Genomic DNA, 19,380 nt, shown 5'->3' on the forward strand with positions numbered 1-19,380 from the left:
CTTATTTCGTGGTGTAGAGCGGCCGGCTAAACCTACGTTCGGTGACGAAACTTTTATGTAGTGCGACATTGGCCTAATATCAGAATTTTGGGTGTCTTTTCTAAGCCAGGGCATTGGATATGTTCGCTGCTCGATAAAGGTAGGAGGCGATGTTGATGTTTATTTATGTTGTAAGCTTATAAAAGTTTTTCTGGGCGCGGTTTCATATTGTGCCATGAGCGACCCTAGGCACTAATTGACTAATTAGTGCCTAGTGCCTAGTTGAACCCTAGTTGACTAATTTACTGGACAGCGTTTAGTTCGCGGACTTCATAGTTGAAGACGTTATTCCAGGCTTGCTGTTCCACGTCGCCCTACATTAAGAGCATTTCGCCAGTCGCATTTATTGATCAAGCTTTTCGTGAGCGCAATGGTTCGTTGAATGTTGCGCAGTGATTCTTTGATGGCTTGTTTGGCTTTATTGCAGGATTACTTGGGTAAGCAAGTTCGGCAGTAAACGCCGTTCCTCTGTCTCTGGTGAGAACTTTGGTGACAACAGGGATGACGATAGGCAATATTTCCAACCAGAGCTCTCTTTAGTATTACCAGTTGCGAAACTTCCCATAGAGCCCTTGTATCAAAAAACGGCAGTTTCGTTTAGGCAAAATTTTCTTGTCTACGAATATTCCCGCCATCCGCGCTCATTAAAATAAACCGTGTTGGGATTGGAAATTTTCTGACTGTTGTTAAATTCACAGTACCTGACAAATAAAATTAGACGAATGCATTAATAGAAATACTTAGGCATAACATATGGAGAAATATTTAACAAAAAACGATAGTAATAATTCAGCAATTTTCAGACGGCAATGACAGAACTAGCGCATAGCTTTCGTTCACCAATTCTCGATGGCGCCACACTTCATAATCACTCGTAAAATGCATACCGAAACTAGTTTCTTCTATAAGCGCAGTTTACCAACTGGTACGATGAAAATCTCTTTTCGCAGTTAGGAATGTGGCAATTTTAGCTCCACTACAGTGGGACAGGGTTTCCTTTCGGCATGGAGGGACAAATATTTTGTTGCTACTACCATCAAGTTGTTAGCTAAAGTCAGCGGTGCTAAGGACACAGATTAGTTCCAAGATGATGTTGTGGAATGTCTAGGCGGGTGCTGAATTGGCTGAAAAAGCCTAGTCTGTGGCGTCAGGGTAATTTAACGCCCTGCATATGTAGGACAAGGTTTGAGATATAGCGCGAAATCGGTGGACAAAATATGTCAGTAATAATTGTCCTGAATTCGGTGGAGGATACGAGTAAAGTCGAAGTGCATGGCTTGTGATTCCTCTATAAAGCTAGAACTTTCCTACGAGGGAGGTGACCTTGTTAGCTGCCATGTGTGCTGTTATTGATTAGTGTGAGTGCTCGATCTTAAACGTGAGAAATTGTGATTCTTTAGTTTTCAGAAAGCCTTTCCGCTTTATAGGTCCGTAATATAAAGAAAGGGATGAAGCGTTCCGTTAGTAGTTTCCGGGTAAATTTGTAATTCACCTTCTGTTCAAATTGGTAACAAATATTTTGCATCTGAAATTGATACCTTAAATTCAGGAAAAACCGACTTTCTTGGCTCTTTATTTCCTGAGGAAGCTGTTGGCTGCAGGTGTTTATTTTCAGCACTCTTAATAAAGTAAAGTAGAAAACGTACCACGAGACTTAAAACATCGATATGATTATTTTAGAGCAACCACCAAGAGTCCCCAACCATTGCCATGTATTTTAAAATATCTTTTAGGTACCAAGTTGTCTAAATGTTTTCTAAGGTATTGTTGTAGGCACCACAGAAGCGTGCGTTACTACAGCTGTAAGGTCCAGTCAGTGCGAAAGTAGATCTGCTGAACTCTGTTCGTAACACTTGTGGCGAATAAATCAGGTCAGTTACATCGTACCGTACTACTATAACATTCAGAAGTCGCTTTGCGCTGGCACTGTACAACCACTCAAATGTGAAGTGTTATGTTCATTCTCTTTGGCAGGGGTCTTTTGAGGAAGCCCGATATCTAGTATATACACGTACTGCCCTCTGAATCTTGTCCTCAAATCACCCCTGGACTGGTCACTTTGTTCGTTAATAATCTTCCCAGAGCAATGCCTCATGCGATTTCAAGAGTAACCTCCAAAAGTACAACGATCGCTTGTAGCCCAAGTGACCTCCTTTCCACCGTAGGTTTAACTACACGAGTGCGTACTTGAGTGATAACGTTGCCAAGCGCAGTGGCCGTTTCTCTATCAAGAAAACTGCCGTCATCATTACAACAAAAAGAAACGTATTTTCCCAGCAGCAAGAAACCTCAGATTTTTCGCAGGTGTGGCATTGAGCGATGAAACTCATCGAACTGCATTTTTTCTCGATGCGTAAGAAACGTAGAGTGCCTTCCCACCGTAACCGCAATACAAGTATTCGCCTACAGGAGTGTTGCGACCTATAATATTTGAGATTTGTTGAACTTGTTTGTTTTGTTTGATTTGGGGGGACCCAAAGCGATTCCAGCTTTGATTTTATAAGATTTTGACCGCCTGGGGTTCTTTACCGTACACTGATATTGCACAGCACATTTACGCCTTGCTCTTCGTTTCCATTGTAAAGCGACCGTCAGGGCACGACTCGATCCCGCAGCCTTGGGCAGAGTACTCGAGCACCGTAACAAGCGCGCCACCCCGTTTGTCTTTCTTAATGGCATAAATTGGAACAAATACATCAGTAAAAGATCGTGGTTGTCATGCCCCTTGGCCGACAACCGTGTCTAATGGACTTTCATTACCACAAGTTCGTCAATCAAACTCAAGACCCCATCCGCAGCGTCTTGACGCTTTAAGTTTTCTTTTAGTTTCTACACTTGTTGAAAACATAATGACATACCAATCGTGCATTCACGTCACAATGTCTATAAGCCATCCCACTCCACCAAATACTGTGCAGGCCCAATAGCATGATTAGGTCAGACTGGAAATTATCATTTACAGTTTCAAGTACCAGATTCCGCTCGGTGTCAGTGGAAGGTCTCTTTTAAGGGTCCTCTCTAAAACATCCCAGAAAAACACCGCACTCAACAAACAAGGAAAACGTGCTCAACTGCTTCAGGTTTTCTACACAGCAGACAGCTTAAGCTCCAAGAAAAAAAAAAGCCCATTTCCTCCATCCATGTTTTGACTGGGAGGATTCGTGTATGCAGTTTAAAAAAGAATGTGCTTACGCCCGTTGCAAAATTTATGTTTTAAACTCACTTGAGCACGTCTTTCCATGGGCCTTCACAGTATAGGGCTCTGTACAATTGCGCCGGAAGCAAATGTACAATAACATCCTTGTACAGCCGCTTAGGCCTTACCGTCGCCAAATACTCTAAAGAGCACCGCACGCGCGAGAACCAGAACACGTATACCACTGATTAGAGAAAGCGTGACACAGCCAATCTCCGAGCAGAGCACGATGACACTATAAGCTCTGGAACTGCACCTGATAGCATGATTTGCATAAATGTTCGTCATCCTTTTGGCATGTACGAAACAATACCTTAAGACCACCTGCCGCACATAAAGATGCATAGTGACTACATTCCTTCCTTTATTCGCGAAAACAGGCCATCTCTCCAGATTCGTTTCCACTTGGACGACCAAATAAAGACCGCAAAAACACAGTGAAACCTTTGGATATCGGTTCGGGCAAAATACAATACTTGAAGTAAATGCATTAACCTTTCCACAACAAAGGTATTACATACAGTCGTAAGGGCGAAAATAGATGACGTATCATCCATACTTTCGTCCATTCCCGTATTTCTTCCGCTTTTTTATTCCAGTAATTAGTATTCTCCCTTTATTTCTCCAACTAGACTCCCAAATAAACTCCGGGCTTTGTAGCCTATCTTATGTAACAGAAAATGTCCGGTTCCTCTTTTCTTTCCCCATACTAGACTCCGAAACATTTCCGTAAATTGACAGCGCTACCAGTTTGCCAGCAAAACATTTGTGTTATACGTTCAAAGCTTCCGCAACGCTTTCACGGTCTTACCAAAAAGCGCCACATCATCAGCGTATGCCAATATCCTCTCCTCACATGCTCCCAGCTTAAAACCACGGATGTATTCATTAGCAGTTACAATTCTAGAAAATGGTTCCAAATATATAGCAAAAAGACGTAGAGGAGCCAGTGGACATCTCTGCCGCAGAGATGATCTTAGAGCAATTCTTTCAGATAACGCTTTGTTAATCAAAAGGCGTGTAGAACAACGTACATAAACCATTTTAATTCATTTAAGAATAATTAAATCAATGCCAATATGTTCCAACAACAGTACACTCTTTCATATGACACACGATCAAATGCTTTTTCAAGATCAACTTGAACCATGGCCACTTTATTGTTTAGAGCATCGCAGCACTCGAGCACATTGCGGGCTACATGAATATGATTAAATATGGTCCTGGTTTTTATTTGAAACGTTTTATGAGGTTCAACAAAATATTGTATAATGTATTCAAAATCTCTTAGCTAACACCTTCATCAAAATTTTGTAATCAACATTTGTTAACCTGATCGGTCTATTTGTAACTTTTAAAAGCTTGGCTGGGTAATCCATCTTGGGAGCTAAGACCGTATGCGGGTTGCTAAACGACGGTGATAACCTACGTCAAAGCACTCCTTGAAAAGCCTATAGAGCATGATAGACAGATTACTTTTAAGGCTCTTGTTAACGGTCGCACTGAAATCGTCTGTCCTGGGGACTATACGACATTCAGTTCATCAATGGCTTTCTGTATTTTATATACACTTATTTCGTTCTCTAACTATTCAGTAACTTCTTTTCCTAATAATGGCATCAGAGGCAAATAGTTATCTCTAAACTCTTCTTCTCTTGGCGCTTTGCTCGCAAAAAGCTTGCACCACGAAGGCACTCGTAATTTCGTTTTGACCATCGTGCCTCTATCCCCTGTATATAGAACCGATATCTCGTTCGAGCACGCATATCCCTTTTCATCTGCGAGGGCACGTTTTGTTGGCGTTTCCCCATCTAGCCATTTTTTCGTTCTCGCTCTTATCGCAGCGCCTCTGTAGTTCTGGGCCTCCAAAGCTTCTAGCCTTACTTTGATGCCAGCCGGGGTGGCGCAGTGGTTACGGCACTCTACTACTGTTCCCAAGGGTGCGGGATCGAATCCCGGCCTCGGCGGCCGCGATTCGATCCCGCACCCTTTCAAGGTGCCACTATGCTGTGCGATTTCAGTGCGCGTTGCGTTAAAGAACCCCAAGTGGTCGAAATTTCTGGAGTCCTCCACTACAGCGTTTCTCATAGCTTGAGTCGCTTTGAGACGTTAAACCCCACAAACAAAACATAACCTAACATGATGCTTTTTATATCTTGCATGAACCTGCCATGCATTTGTTCCTCTTCAAGCCCAAACGTTTTAAAAACCCATTGCAGTTGCTTTTCTTGTTTATTTTCCTCATACGTAATAATGTAAGAGCGCTCAATGGCATTCAATTTCACCTCCTGTTTAAAGCATTCCAGGAATCAATACAGGTTGTTTCGGTCTAATCAAATATATTCAAGCTTTCGTTAGGTTTTCTTAAAACTAGATCGTCTTCTGTAAGCCTAGAGATTATTTTTCTCAGGTCCCAGTTCATTTTTGCTTTACACTGCCTCATTCCGTCCAGAGTGACCGCAACTAAGCAGTCGTCACTAAATGACACTTGTTTCACTTCATACTGCTGCAGGAAGGAGAAACATCCGGCGACACATATATCCTGTCCAGTCATGCGTGACTACAACAATAAAAATGTGGGAAATGCACACGTTTCTAACCATTCGCCAGGGCTGTTACTTCCTCTAATCTGAACTCGTTGAGCACAGACTTCAGCAATTCGGCACTCTGGTCTTTTACAATATTTCGATTCGAACGATCCTTAGGGTCCACAACACCGTTCAAATATCGCAATAATATAAGCGCCCGACTGGATTCATGGAAAGGCACCAACTGCTTAAAAAATCCGTGCTGTTAGTTTTTGTTTCATCGGTGCATACAGAACAACCACCCTCAACGCAAGTGTTTTGTACTTGATATCGCCCGCAATAAAACGGCCCCCGCACAAGTTATTAGTTGCTCCACTACTATGCCTACACTTCTCCTCCGAAAAAGACAGCAACATGATGAAAAACCGACCGCATGGCTTACGCAAACATTGAAGCATGGCCGAAAAGCAAACATCATACTATCTGTTTGCTGCTCATCCTGAACTTTTCTTTCATGTATTGCGTGATGTCTAAATTTAGTTAGCTTAACAAACGGTTCAACTGTACTTGCTTCAGTCTCGAGGCCAGCCGTCGGACGGTTAGAGGGACAACTTTTAGCTACTTTGTTTCAGCAAGCCATAATATAGCCGCAGCAAAAAACAACTGTGACTATGGTCTCACAGCTGCGGTCTGGCGTTGCGAGTAAGCGCGAAGACCGCGTCAAGGTTCGCAACGACGCTAGCTTGCCTTTCTTAGCACCCTCCACCCTCTGCTGATTTTCTAGCCTACGCACTTCCCGTTCCGTAGCTGGCATATGGAAATGGCTGTCGCATACATCGGGGACACGGCTACGCTGCCCTCCGAAGTGCCTTTCGTAGTTGGCTGATCAGACGACGAAGCAGCATCCGCCGTCTTGTCAGTTGTTTGTGCAGGGGGGTCGCCAGCTTGCGTATTCACTCCGCTAGTAGTGTTCTCCGGCTGCCGGACAGCAGGACCCTGGCCGGATCCTGGAGGGGTTATGGCATCGGCACACTTTAGGTGCTCCTGATTTATGAGCAGCTCGCTCCCGTTGTCTTGGAGGGGCTCACTACTCGTGGCAACACGGGCATACGTCTGAACGCATCCTTCCCGGTGGTGCCCGAAGATACCACACGAGCTACATCTAGGAGTGCGGCAGGACGGAAAGCACACGCTGCCGCAGAAATTCTGTTTTTTTCAATGATCGCACTGACCTCACGCCACTGTGGGTAAGGACTTGCTGGCTGGGAAGACTATTTTATAGACGACGCCAAAGCAGATCCAAGAAATTATCTGTTTATATCACTGATCACCTAGAACTCACGCCACAGCATCGAATAATTTTCTGGATGGGAAAACTGCTGTATAGACAAACATAAGACAAAGCTTTCTATAACCTATACTGTCGTTCAGGGTAGAACGAGATAAAGGAGTCGTCTACACGGTATGAAAGAAGCACAGAACAAGGGTAGAGGGAATGGGACCCTGAGTTCGTAAATCAAGCCTGCGTTTCGGTAAGTGGACTTGTCTTCGTCTGCACCCCGTCTGGACCAAAACTTTGCTTTTGCCCAGACGAAAACAAGTACACTTGTCGAAACGTTGGCTCGATTTGCGAACTGAGGCTCCCCCACCACTATTTTGTTGTGAATAGTCAGACCATAAAAATCAGTACACCCCACGCCCGTGGCCAGGTGATGGTCGGTACCCGCCATACATTGGCTAAGACTTCGGCGAGGAACACTCTCACGGATACAGAATCCCAGTTTTCTGAATATGAAGGACACCCAGGTACTGGCGGAAACAATGTGTTACGCGTTTCAGATGTAGATCAGAAAAAGACCCTCGGAACTAGAGGTATAATTTTCCAAGACGTTCTTTCAGGCAAGTTGGCGCGTAAATTTGCCCAAAGGTTAGGGTAGGGAACGCAAGAACAAGGGACACAGCGAAAAAATGACCGTGTCTGTTTTCGCTGCTTTCATGTCATCTACGCAGGTCGTTTCGTAACGATTGCGTTTGCTCTCTATACTAATGTGTATACACACGTCATTGAACTTAGTGATTGTTGACAGTTTACGCTCGTCATATTGTTACATGGTGGCGCGACAAGTGATGGAACAACACGACACAACAGAAACAGAACGACCTGATGACATGACGAGGAAACATACTTATGGCCAGCGGGCCTAGCGCGAGCGCTCCGCCCCACGCCACTGCCCACTTCGTCGTGTTCGTAGCATGATCTGTAGCAACCGAGCGATCGTCCCGATCGATTGGTTGTAATCGTATGCATCATGTGACAGATGGACACGGGCGGAGGACATGGAGGTGAAATTCTTGCCACCACAATGGATGCGAGATGGGATGAATGCTTGCTTCGGAGAATCAGGTCTAATGTTCACCGTTTTCCGAAAGCCAAGGCCCCTGTACACGCCGGACGGCTTGCGCGGGGCCGCTGTCATCGCTCGAGTGGTCGTAAGGTCGCTTCATCGTGGGGTCTGCGAGGTCAGCTTTGGGCTCTTCTCTGTTCATCGTGTGTTGTGGTCAGGGCTGGGGACGGGGTTAGGGAGAGCGGCTGGTCGGTTCTGAGCAGAAAGGGCTAGGGAGAAGCTGTCCGTCAATCTTTAGGGGTTTTCGGCCGACGATCCCAGCTTACTGATGGCGTCGATACTAAAATGCGATGATGGGGAAAACCCAGCACATCCACCAAATGCTAAGTAGTGCCATATGACAAGCGATTCAACACGGCGACACAACAGAATCAGAACGACGTGATGACATGACAATGAAATATGCTTTAATGGCCAGCGGGCGTAGCGCGAGCACTCCGTCCTCCGCCACTGCCAACTTCGTTGTCTTCGTAGCAATATCAATATGAGTCAAGTGCGTTTTCAATTAATGTTGCCGCCACCACCCCGTTTTTTCTCCTTGCCACCGTCGTTTCAGTTCCGCAGAAGTTTTATGCCTTGTAAATACAGCGGCGGTTTTTCAAAATAAACCGAAATGCAACACGAATGCATATCATAAGCCCGCGGCGGTGGTGCAAAGGTATTGGATTGGGTTGGAAAACATTTATTGTCAGCAATGAGCGACTTGTGGGCACTACGCATAGATGACCTCAAGTTCGTTGCTCTCGACTACATGAGCCCACTCAGTAGCCCGAACTTCCATCAACGGGTCTGAGCTGGCCAGTATAGCCTTCTACCGCTCTAGAGAAGGGACTGGTAATAAGTCCGCTGGTGGCGGCGTTTTTTTGCAGCTCCATAACATGTGCTCGCACTCGGCATTTCGCCGCAGTCTTGTGCTAATTTGTGCTAATGTGTGCTAATTTAGATGGGCTGAACAAAGCACGTGTCTGGAGCCGACGCCAGATTACTTCCTGCCTTTTGTCAAGTAACTTGTCTGGTGGAGGAAATATCAGCCTTTCTAGTTTAAAGTGATTAGTGTAGTCATGAAATGAGATTAGTGCATCTCGAGAACTTCGTGGAATCAACCTTGCTCACTGCTCGGCTGACATAACCTCGATCTATACTGTGAGCCAACTCGTTTCCTCAGTTCCCCGAGTGTGCTGGCACCCATAATAATTCCACCTCTTTTTGGTTCCAGTCTTTAAATCTTAAAATTCACTCTGTCTGTTTGGAGATCATGCCCCTCGCAAAATTGTTTATAGCAGATTTTGAGTCGCTAATTATGGTACAGCTTTGGTGCTGACAATCACCATGGGGATAGCCGCCTCCTGCACTGTCCTTGAGTTGGTTTTTATCGAACCTGCCATTAATGTTTTACCCGAGTCCTTCCCGCCCCCGATAGCAAAAGATTTGCCTCCTTCGTATTCCGCCGCGTCTACATAACCAGTGTATTCAGAGGCTTCTAACTTGACCTTAATAGCCTTTGCTCTTGTTTTTCTCCTGCCTTCATGAAAAGCAGGGTGCATGTTTTTTTCATAGCGGTTTAATAGTGAGTGCGTTGCTTACTTCGGTCGGCAGGTTTACTTGTGCATTTTATTCCGGGATTCTTCTTATAGTCCTAATTTACCCAGTATCTTCCATCCCGTGGATGTGGTGGCAAGCCTCTATAGCTATGTTATTATATGTGCCTCTCGTAGGTCCATGGTTTTATTGCAGACCCCAGTTTAAGAAGTCTTTCCGTAGTGGTGCAGGGAGGTAACCCCAGGGCTGCTTTATACTCCTGCCTTATGATTGTTTAAATTTTATTCTTTTCTGCCACCCCTAGCTTGAGACAGGGGATGGTGTACACTATTCTGCTTATCACGAAAGTCTGAACAATTCAGCACAAATCTTTTTCTGTGACCCCGCGTCTTGTGTTGGCTATTCGCCTTATCAATCTGGTTGTCATGGTATTTGTTGACTTAAGTCAATTTATTGTTTCTCTAAATTTTCTATTGTCTTGAATTATCTCTTCCAAGGCCCTGATTTTGTCCACTCTGGTTATCGGTGTGCCATTTAATTCTACCAAAATGTATTCTGCGTTGACACTGCGTTTTTTTGTTCCTCGGATTACAAGAAGTTCCGATATGCTTGGTGAGCCCAGCTCATTCCGCATATTCTTCAACAATGTCAATTACCTGTCGGAGATTTTCATCAATTTCCCCATCATTGCTTATGTATGTCCCTAATGTGACATCATCAGCATATAGCGTACGGGCGTGGCCCAGTTGGTAAAGGCGAGGAGGTGGTTGTTAGGTAGCGGTGCTAAGAGCGGTGCAACCACGGTGGAAATTGGTGCCACGGCGAACTCGCTGCTTTGTGGCCCGAAACCAAAGAAATAAACATGAAAAAGAACGAATGCGAAAAAGCGTTGAGTGGTTTTAATAGTACAATAACTAGTTCACTGGAAAGGTAAGGCTCAGTACCTGTCACACTTGTTATGTAGACACCTGATCGCACCGTAAGATAAGAGGAAATGTAAGAGTGGAAACCGAAAGAGAGAAAGAAACGCCGTAGTAGCAGGCATCACCTGGAGATTTCAAGTCGAGAGCTTTTCTAGGTTCATGGAACGAAATCCCGCGCGCTAGAGTTGTTCACGAGATCTGTCGTATTCCGCTAGATCTAGCGATATGTGTTCTTTTCTTGCTTTCCTGCCATCTGAAATCCCACACTTAAATGCGCGCCAAGGAACGTCACGTTCAAACGGATAAAGGGTAAAGCCTAAGGTTGCCCTGCACCTATTAGCACTCACCTTAGTAAATACTTTGTAGGTAACGAATAGTAAACTGAACGGTCTGTAACTTTTCAAGTCAGTAGCGTCCCCTTTCCTGTAAATGAAGATAATTTTAGCGTTCGTCTATGATTCCGGTGCTTTCAATGTAACCAGACATTGCTTATTGAGTGTGGCCACTCTTTCTAGCACGATATCTCATCCGTCCTTTATGAAATCTGTATTTACCTGAGCCTCCCTAGCTACATCCCCCTTTTCATAGCTTCTAAGGCTTTCTTAACCTCGTCCTTGGTTACTGGCTGAACATATGGTCGCTGTTCATTACAGCCAATATCATTTTTACCCTGACTACTTTGGATACTGTAGAGGTCCGTATAGAGTTTGGCTACCTTGATTAACTGGCGAGCCTTAATTATGACATTGCCCGCCTTGTCCCTCAGTGCATACATCTGAGTCTTGCTTACGGTTAATTTTCTTTTTACCGCTCTCACTCTAAAGCGTTCTTTAGAGCATGCTCAAGTTTCCCCATGCACACTTCCTTATGTCGGCCACTTTGCGCTTATTGATTATTTTTGATATAACTGCCAGTTCTACGCGGTCAGTTGGATTAGAGGCCTGACTTTTTTCTTCAAATAATTTTCCGTCTCCTTAGATAGTTTACTGGTATCATCTCCAACAGTTATGCGGCCTACTACCACCGTGCACTCGGCAATGATATCTCTGAAATTATTGTTCATTGTCTCTAGGCTAAGGCCGGCATCAACGGTTAGAATTGAATATCTATTCTGCAGCGAGAGTCGGAATTCTTGTACTTTTCCCCATACCCCTAATTAGTTGATGGACATCTTCCTTACTAATCTGTTCGATTCCCACTTCTAATCTAGATTAATTCTAGATCTTACTATCCTGTGGTCACTGCATAGAAACTTTCCGCTTATCTCTGCATCCTGCACTATCCCTGGGTTATCTCAGGGTTTAGCCCGGAGTATAAAGTCAATTTCGTTCTTAGCCTTTCCATTAGAAATTTTACATGCTGAATTTCGGTCCTTTCGTTTGCTGAAGAAACTACACATGTTTTACATGTTATTTCGTTCAGCAAACGCAACTAATACCTCCCCACTGCTATTCCATAGACTGCTTTACATTGAAGGTGCCCATCAGAACCTTATACTCTCCTTCTACTTTCCCCATTACCAATTTCACATCTTCGTATAAGCTTTCGACTGTCTGTCATGATGACTACATGTAGGCGCGTATGCTTGTACAACCTTTAGTTTTTACCACTTGTTAGGCGTAATTACGATGACTGCCACCATCTGGATAATGCTACAAAATTCATCTATATTTCCAGCTATATTTTTATTGACAGAGAAACGTACTCCTAGCTCTGGTCTTTCCGGTAAACCTCGATAGAACAGCACACACCCGTCCTTCAGTACAGTATCTGCTTCATTCGGCCTCCTAACCTCACTAAGCCCCATGGTATCACATTTTATACCCTGTGGTTCCTATAACAGCACTGCTAAACTAGCCTCACTAGCTAGGGTTTTAGCATTAAACATTGCTGTTATCACTTTCCAATGTCGGCCTGTCCGAAGCCGGACATTCTTAGCACCGCCTGCTGCGTCACAGATCTGAGCACCGCCGCGGTCAGTTGCTCCACAGTCGCTGATGACAAAGGGCCGGGGTTTTATAAAACTATTTATGGAAGGGTGTGGCCAATTACTGCACCTGGGTGGCCAAATCGTATTCTGACAAGAGTGTTTTTCTGGAGGTGTTCACCGGCATCAGATCGCACCCCAAACTTCTTTACGGAATTTCATCGACACTCTGATTTGTTTTTCCGGTGGAAAATTGCGCGGAACAAGGATTCGAACAACGGTCCTCTTGCATGCGAGGTGGATGTTCTACCTCTACGCCATCATTGCGCCTCAGGTAAAAGCTAAGCCCCAAACATGGCAGTGAGCAATCTTCTGTCGTACTCCAGACAGAAACATGATGACATCGAAAGTAAGGAGAAACGGAGGGGCACTTTGGACTAATAAAGTGCGATGAAACGAAAGCCTTTATAGAGCAATGATTATTGAATCTTTTGCTCGATCTTTACTGAACGGCGGGTAACTGCTTACTGGATACTTGCCGACTGGTAAAGGATTTGACAAAGCCTGACGTTATAGGTTTCTAACGTTCATTCATGTATGTGACACTTCCTGCGGACAGACGCACGCATGGAAGCACACTCATGAGCCTATAAAAGTTTCGTCCTGGCGTTCCTAGGCACGTGTTGGTAGCGCTGCTCCTTCCATTGTGGGAATGAATGTACGGCGTCGCTCCTACCACGTGCCGATCTCATAGCCACGTGACATTCTGACACAGGCCGGAAACGCCGGAAGCATGACTTTTCTAAGTTCTGTTTTCATCGCGCCACTGCTCTCTCCCCACGACTCATCGCGCCGCCGCGTTCTCCAATGACCTCACACTGTTGCTAGGATGAGTGATGACGTCAGCGGTGGTAGTTTTTCTTGCAGTCGCGTTGGCATCGCGCTACACAAGGAGAACTGAGATCGAAAAACTGGATGTTGATGCGGTTAAGCAATTGACAACACCTTGAATCTCGGCCAAATGCTGCGAATATTCGCGCAAGCGTCATTCGGCGCGCAATACCGCACTGTAGATTGATCGAAATTTTCTAAGCGGTCTGCCTTTAAAGCAACCGCCTTAGAGAGGAAATTTTTGTTGCGACTTGTTATGGAAACGCATGCGCTTAGTGAAGCATATTTGATTTCTGCGATATAGTTCCAACGCAGGCATAATTAAGGAAACGAGACAAAGAGCTGCCAAACTATTTGCGCTGTCAGCACCTTAGATCATTGCAAGCAGCTTCTGCAGGGCACGAAATGATTTCAAATGGGATCTTCAAGAAAACTAACAATTGATTTGGGTTAAATAGGCGACGATGATTTAAGTTCGAGAAGTAGAAGGGAAAGGCCACTGATCGCACCTGCTAAGCATACTTTCGCTTTGAGAGATGGCAAAGCCGCTGGCGTTGCTGGTCTCCGCTGAACAGCTCCGGTTGCTGTTGTTGATATTACAATATATGGCGCTTCCCTATACACGGAGATCAGCCATGTATAGAATGTTCTTATATAGCTTGCAGGTGTCAGCCTACTTTTTTTCCTCAGCGCATTAAAGGCACCAAGGATTTTCTATTTTCTACCGGTATTTGTACGTCACTGGGCGCTGTATTTCACTTCCACTTCTATTAACTGGGATGCTAGCAGATTCTTCATCAACACGACGCTAGCAATGCATTACTGGTACACTGTAAGGTAAGACACTGAATAAAATCTTCAGTTAGTGAACAATGGAATGATCTGCTTTATTCCTGCCCGAGAAAAAACAAACAAGCTGCTACTAAGCACCTGCAGTATTCAGAGTCTAAATTTCCTTCATGTGAATGCTTTAAAAATCTGAACAAATGTAGATATCAACTATGTGCAATATGAGAAGTAGCGAATTGCTTGAAAATTGTTTTCACTTTAGTGAGGTGTACACAGTGGCAAGGTAGAGTGCATCTCTGCAGACTCCCCTTAGAACATATGCCTCTATCTTTCACTTATTATCTACTTTCTTTCTTTTTTTTAAAGTTTATTTTTGCACACTGCATATACTGCAATAAATGAGTATAAATGAGCCGCGCATGTTACTGCAGTCGTGGGATTTCATTTCCTGACTGATCATTCAACTATCGCTTGGTGACTCATGATAGAAAGATACGCTACGCCAGAAGCAGTGTTTGCCTGGCCTTTATTCAAAGCGCATTCTTGTCGTGCTTGCAGAATTTAAATGTATGCATGCAAAACTGTTGCAGTCAGTGTGAGATCAGGACATAAGTTTAAGAATTAGTAAAATAGTGTGCAAATGAGGTGTAAATGACTCCTTAGTGCTCTTGAGTTTCGCCTCTCAAACCAATTTAATGCTCCTGGCCTTTAAGCACAGCCTACCATCTCTATGCTTTATTGTCCTCTTAGAAACAAACAGAAAATGTGACAAATGAAAGCCGAAACAAAAAAAAAATCTCATAAAGGCTCGAACCTTTCCTGCAGTATCGCCTCTTCAGCTCCCTTGTGGAACTTCAAATTCTCAGTTCAACCGATTCGAGCGTTTACATACGTCTTTACAAGTTATCACTAACGCCATTGGGGTCATTGTATTTCTTGCGTTAAGAAAAACGCCTGCAGCCAAACATGACCACTCCCTAGAGAATTGTTAACTGTTAGCATTACAGTGAGATCACTGACATTTCCAGCGGGCGAGGAGTTCACATGTAGCGATAAGTAGACAGACAGCCTATTGTTGACTTGCAGCAGCACTCCACTTCAATATATACGTCCAGGATCTATACCTTTTCGCAGCTATGCGGAAGGAGGAGTAGCCACGATATATCGGATGCCTGTGGCCAGATTTTCTGTGCAACTAAAATTAATTTATATGCCAATATTGCCACGTAAAACAAAGAGCACGAGGTCTTTTGGATTTATCCGTTAATATTCTTCCACCTTATCAGAAAATGCACCATATGGAAGTGACGTAGGTGATAAAAAGTGTGTCTCGGCTAGAGCATTGTCATAACCTGTGTGAAATCATCCGGTCGCAAGTCTTAGTGCCCAAGAGCTACAGTCATTAATCTCAGATATGAGAGATAGTTTCAGTTCGAGGAATGCTTAACCTGAAGCAAAATAACTGAAATAAATATTCTTACAGCCGAGAGTTCGGTTGAAACACCGGGCGCGGAGGAAAAGCGATTTCGTTATCTATTGCAGTCGACTACGATTCTAACACGACGGCTCTCTGTTCTTTCAAACGTTGTATGTAACAATCAAAATATATTTTCTGCACATTAGGTATTCACAAATCCTTCAGCAAGCGGCAATAGAAACACTATGGTGGGGGCGTCAGGGCAGGGCGGGGGGGGGGGGGGGGCAGAGAGGCGCCTCATTTAAAGGTATAAGAAGACAGCATTAACTTCTCCCATCCGCTGCTCAATTGGGGATTCTCCTTTGTGTATATGCACTTTGGCAGTCGTATATGCCTAATTCCTTAACTTGTGCTTCCTTTATGTCATAAATACTTTTTAGCATACATGTTAGGTTATATGAGAAACCACCTAAGTATAAAGTTCAACTTAAAGAAGTATAGACAGCATATTTCGGGAGCATATTTCTTCTTGTTTATGTGTAGTACATTCCTGTATATGAATCATTACGTGGTTTGCGCCTATGACCGCTAAATAATTTATGATTTAATTTATTTCCTTCGCCGGTTTGAGTTGGCTGATACGCCACAATCAAGTATAGATCTTGCGTGGTATTAGAACTTATGGGGAACAGTTAAGCACCATCTTTCAAGGAAATGACGCGATAGCTTATGCTAGCCTGCTTTAAGCAAGCTGTGCGAACATGCCTACTTGGCCAAGGGGTAACGAGACTGCAAGTGTCCTGTTAGGTTGATTCTGATATCACCTTCCCATCTGAAAGGACAGACCCAAATTGCCAGCTCCTTCCAAATATATATTTAGGCAAGCCTACGTCCGGTTAGTGCTCGGCCAAATCAGCTGCTAGCTACCGCCTGTCAGCGCCATGCCGGGATGTTTTGCCACTCTATCGGGTTAAAAACAGCGATATTGTGACAGAACGGCAAACCAGACAACACATAGAGGATGATCAATGGCGATGAGACTATTTTAATGAATGCCAGCGGGCCTAGTCGTTGTTGTCTTCCAAATAACATATGGCACATACCCACAGGGGGGAGAGGGTGATGGGCCAAGAATTGTGTAGCAAAGAAATTTTTTGAAGTATACTTTCTTATAATATGAAAAAAGGAAATGTGATTGCAGGGATAGACGAAAATAAACAAAAAAGGGAAATAAAAGAAATATAAAAGGAAAAGTAGGAGATTTACACTGCAATTGTAGAACAAGCGATTTTGAAATATTTAGCAGGGCAAACTATTTGATCTCAATAAAAACATTTGCATCGCGGTAAAAACAGACCTGTGACTGTGTCCAAGGATGGTGGCGCAAAATGAGAACCATATCTGGTTACTTAAACTGAGGGCTAGCTGTTGCAATGGCCTTTCCTCCCCGCGCCATTGCTCGCTTCTTTTTCCTCATCCGTAAAATTATAATTTTACCTCTTCATTTTTTTGCGTCTCTCGTGGCAGGCAGGCTTTAGCGTGGTAGCGAATTAAAACCACGGAGGAGCGATTACATTTTAGGGGTTTAGTCATCCCTCGCGTAGCCTAGACGACTTTGACTTCACATCCATCGCTCTGATGCTAAAGTCGAAACAATTGAGGAAATAAATGCAATTATAATTTATTTAGAGGCCATAAGCGTACATCGAGGAGTGATCTGTGTAAGGGATAAAATATCAACCAAAAAATATAAGTTTCTGTGCTGTAAGAAAGAGGTACGAATGAGCTTACATGGCCGACGGTTAGCTGGTCTAAACCTCCGCACACGGGTATACTGGAAGACTGCAAATTGGGTCTCCCCTTCCCATCTGAAGTTTGAATATTCAGTTGGCAGCTGCATATAAATTCACCGTGTCGACCAATGAACCATCACCGCATGGCCATACCAGCAGCCAGCTGCAAACTGCAATAGCTACAACCTATCACTACTGACAAATATGCCTTGTTTCTGTCTCTTCTCATGGTATAAAAAATACGAGAGTGAGCCATTAAATGCATTTTATGAAAAGTAAATACCATAACGAAACTTCAGTATTGTTTTATATGGTCGAAGCCGCAATATGTTGCCCTTGTATGGTTTTGCTTGAAATACTCAGTAATTTACCTCTATTAAGTATAGCACTCAGATGTGTTTGGTGTAAAAAATGTCGTTTTAATAATCAAATCCTGGTAATCAGTTTTTCACACCGGGCGAATTTCAGGTCGAATGGCACCAAGAAACATGTGTTATTTTCAGAGATTCGAAGCACACCTGAAACATATTAAGGCTGCTGTTTTGTTTTAGAAAGGCGCCGTCTCGGCTATGGCGAGCAGCTATCTGAGCGATCAGGATACATTTCCTAGGACTAATATTCTATGCGTTTCAAAAGAACCCTTCATCTGTATTTATATAGCACAAGAAAAGTTTTATTATAAGCAGTGGTGTGTTTATAAATTCGATTTTTGTCTCTCTTAAGAATTCTCAAATTAACCTGGTTACTTTATGTGATTTAAGGGGTAGAGAAAATAAGCTTAGTTGGTCTCTATGGATAGGCTACGACATTTCAAGCTAAATGTGATCACCCTTGTGGAAAGCTGATATTTTACATATCATGAATCCTGCGTGAAAAACAATCATCATTGCTCTTAATGAAACGCTCATTGATCGATGTGAATGAAAATGAGGATTTTGTATGTCCCAAGGTGGTCTCAAAATTACATGTCTCCCCAGAAACTTGACATTCGTTCAGGTTTATAAACGTTTCCTAAAGTATGCCTGTCAAGTTATGGCAACTAGAGTTAAGTGGGGTTTCACCCAAATATAAGGATCTTGCAAGCAGGTTAAGCAAACTAGTGTGCTCTCAAGAGTGAGCTAATGTTTTAGGCGGCGAACGTTGCAAATTTGTGTGCAATCATTGAGCTAAAGCGAGACGGGCTACCTTTTACGTTAACCCACCTGGACAAATTATGTCCAGCGAGCGCGGAGGGTTTGCAAGCGAGCACAATGCAGTACAGCTGCATTTGATGAGTCGTTTTTTAAGCCGTCAGCATTAACATGATCGACATCACTTCTTTCCTCGAGGAATATGGCCTCCATTGTCTTAATCGTTCCCTATACCATGCTCCGCGTGTCACCCCTGCGAAAAAAAGATTTTACGATATAGATTTTAAGTTCCTTTTCTTTCTACGAGGTTTCCACCTCGCGTGTTGCCAAATTAGAGAAGCTAGGACAGTGGTTGTGTAGGCAAGTGGCTCGCGCCATCTTATCTCTACGTGCTTCACTCTACTCATTAGGACAAAAGGCGGTTGATGCCCATCTCTTCACAATCAGAAATCTGCTAAAAAAAATCGGTCCGAGGCTTTAATGACATGAGGCCTTTCTCTGTCGATTCAGTGCAAAAATCTGCTGATCATACTCTCTTGGTACGTGGTGGTGCATGAAATTTTGTCTTAATATCAATGAGGTAATCGTTAACGGCAATAACCACTCATGAGAAAATGTATTTAATTGAGCGGATAATTACCTTAACCATCCAAAAAAATTTCACCCTCTTCAAAAATAACGCTGTATTAACTGACATATTAACGGGATTGGTATCTAATATATTAGTGGGATTGGTATCGGATTGGTATGGGGGGTGTGAGAACATTCAATAATTTTTATGGTACATCAAATAGCCTTGTATT

The sequence above is a fragment of the Amblyomma maculatum genome, chromosome 3 (genome assembly GCF_055883805.1).
Source record: "Amblyomma maculatum isolate TAMU_Amacu chromosome 3, ASM5588380v1, whole genome shotgun sequence".
In the NCBI taxonomy this organism is placed as follows: Eukaryota; Metazoa; Arthropoda; class Arachnida; order Ixodida; family Ixodidae; genus Amblyomma; species Amblyomma maculatum.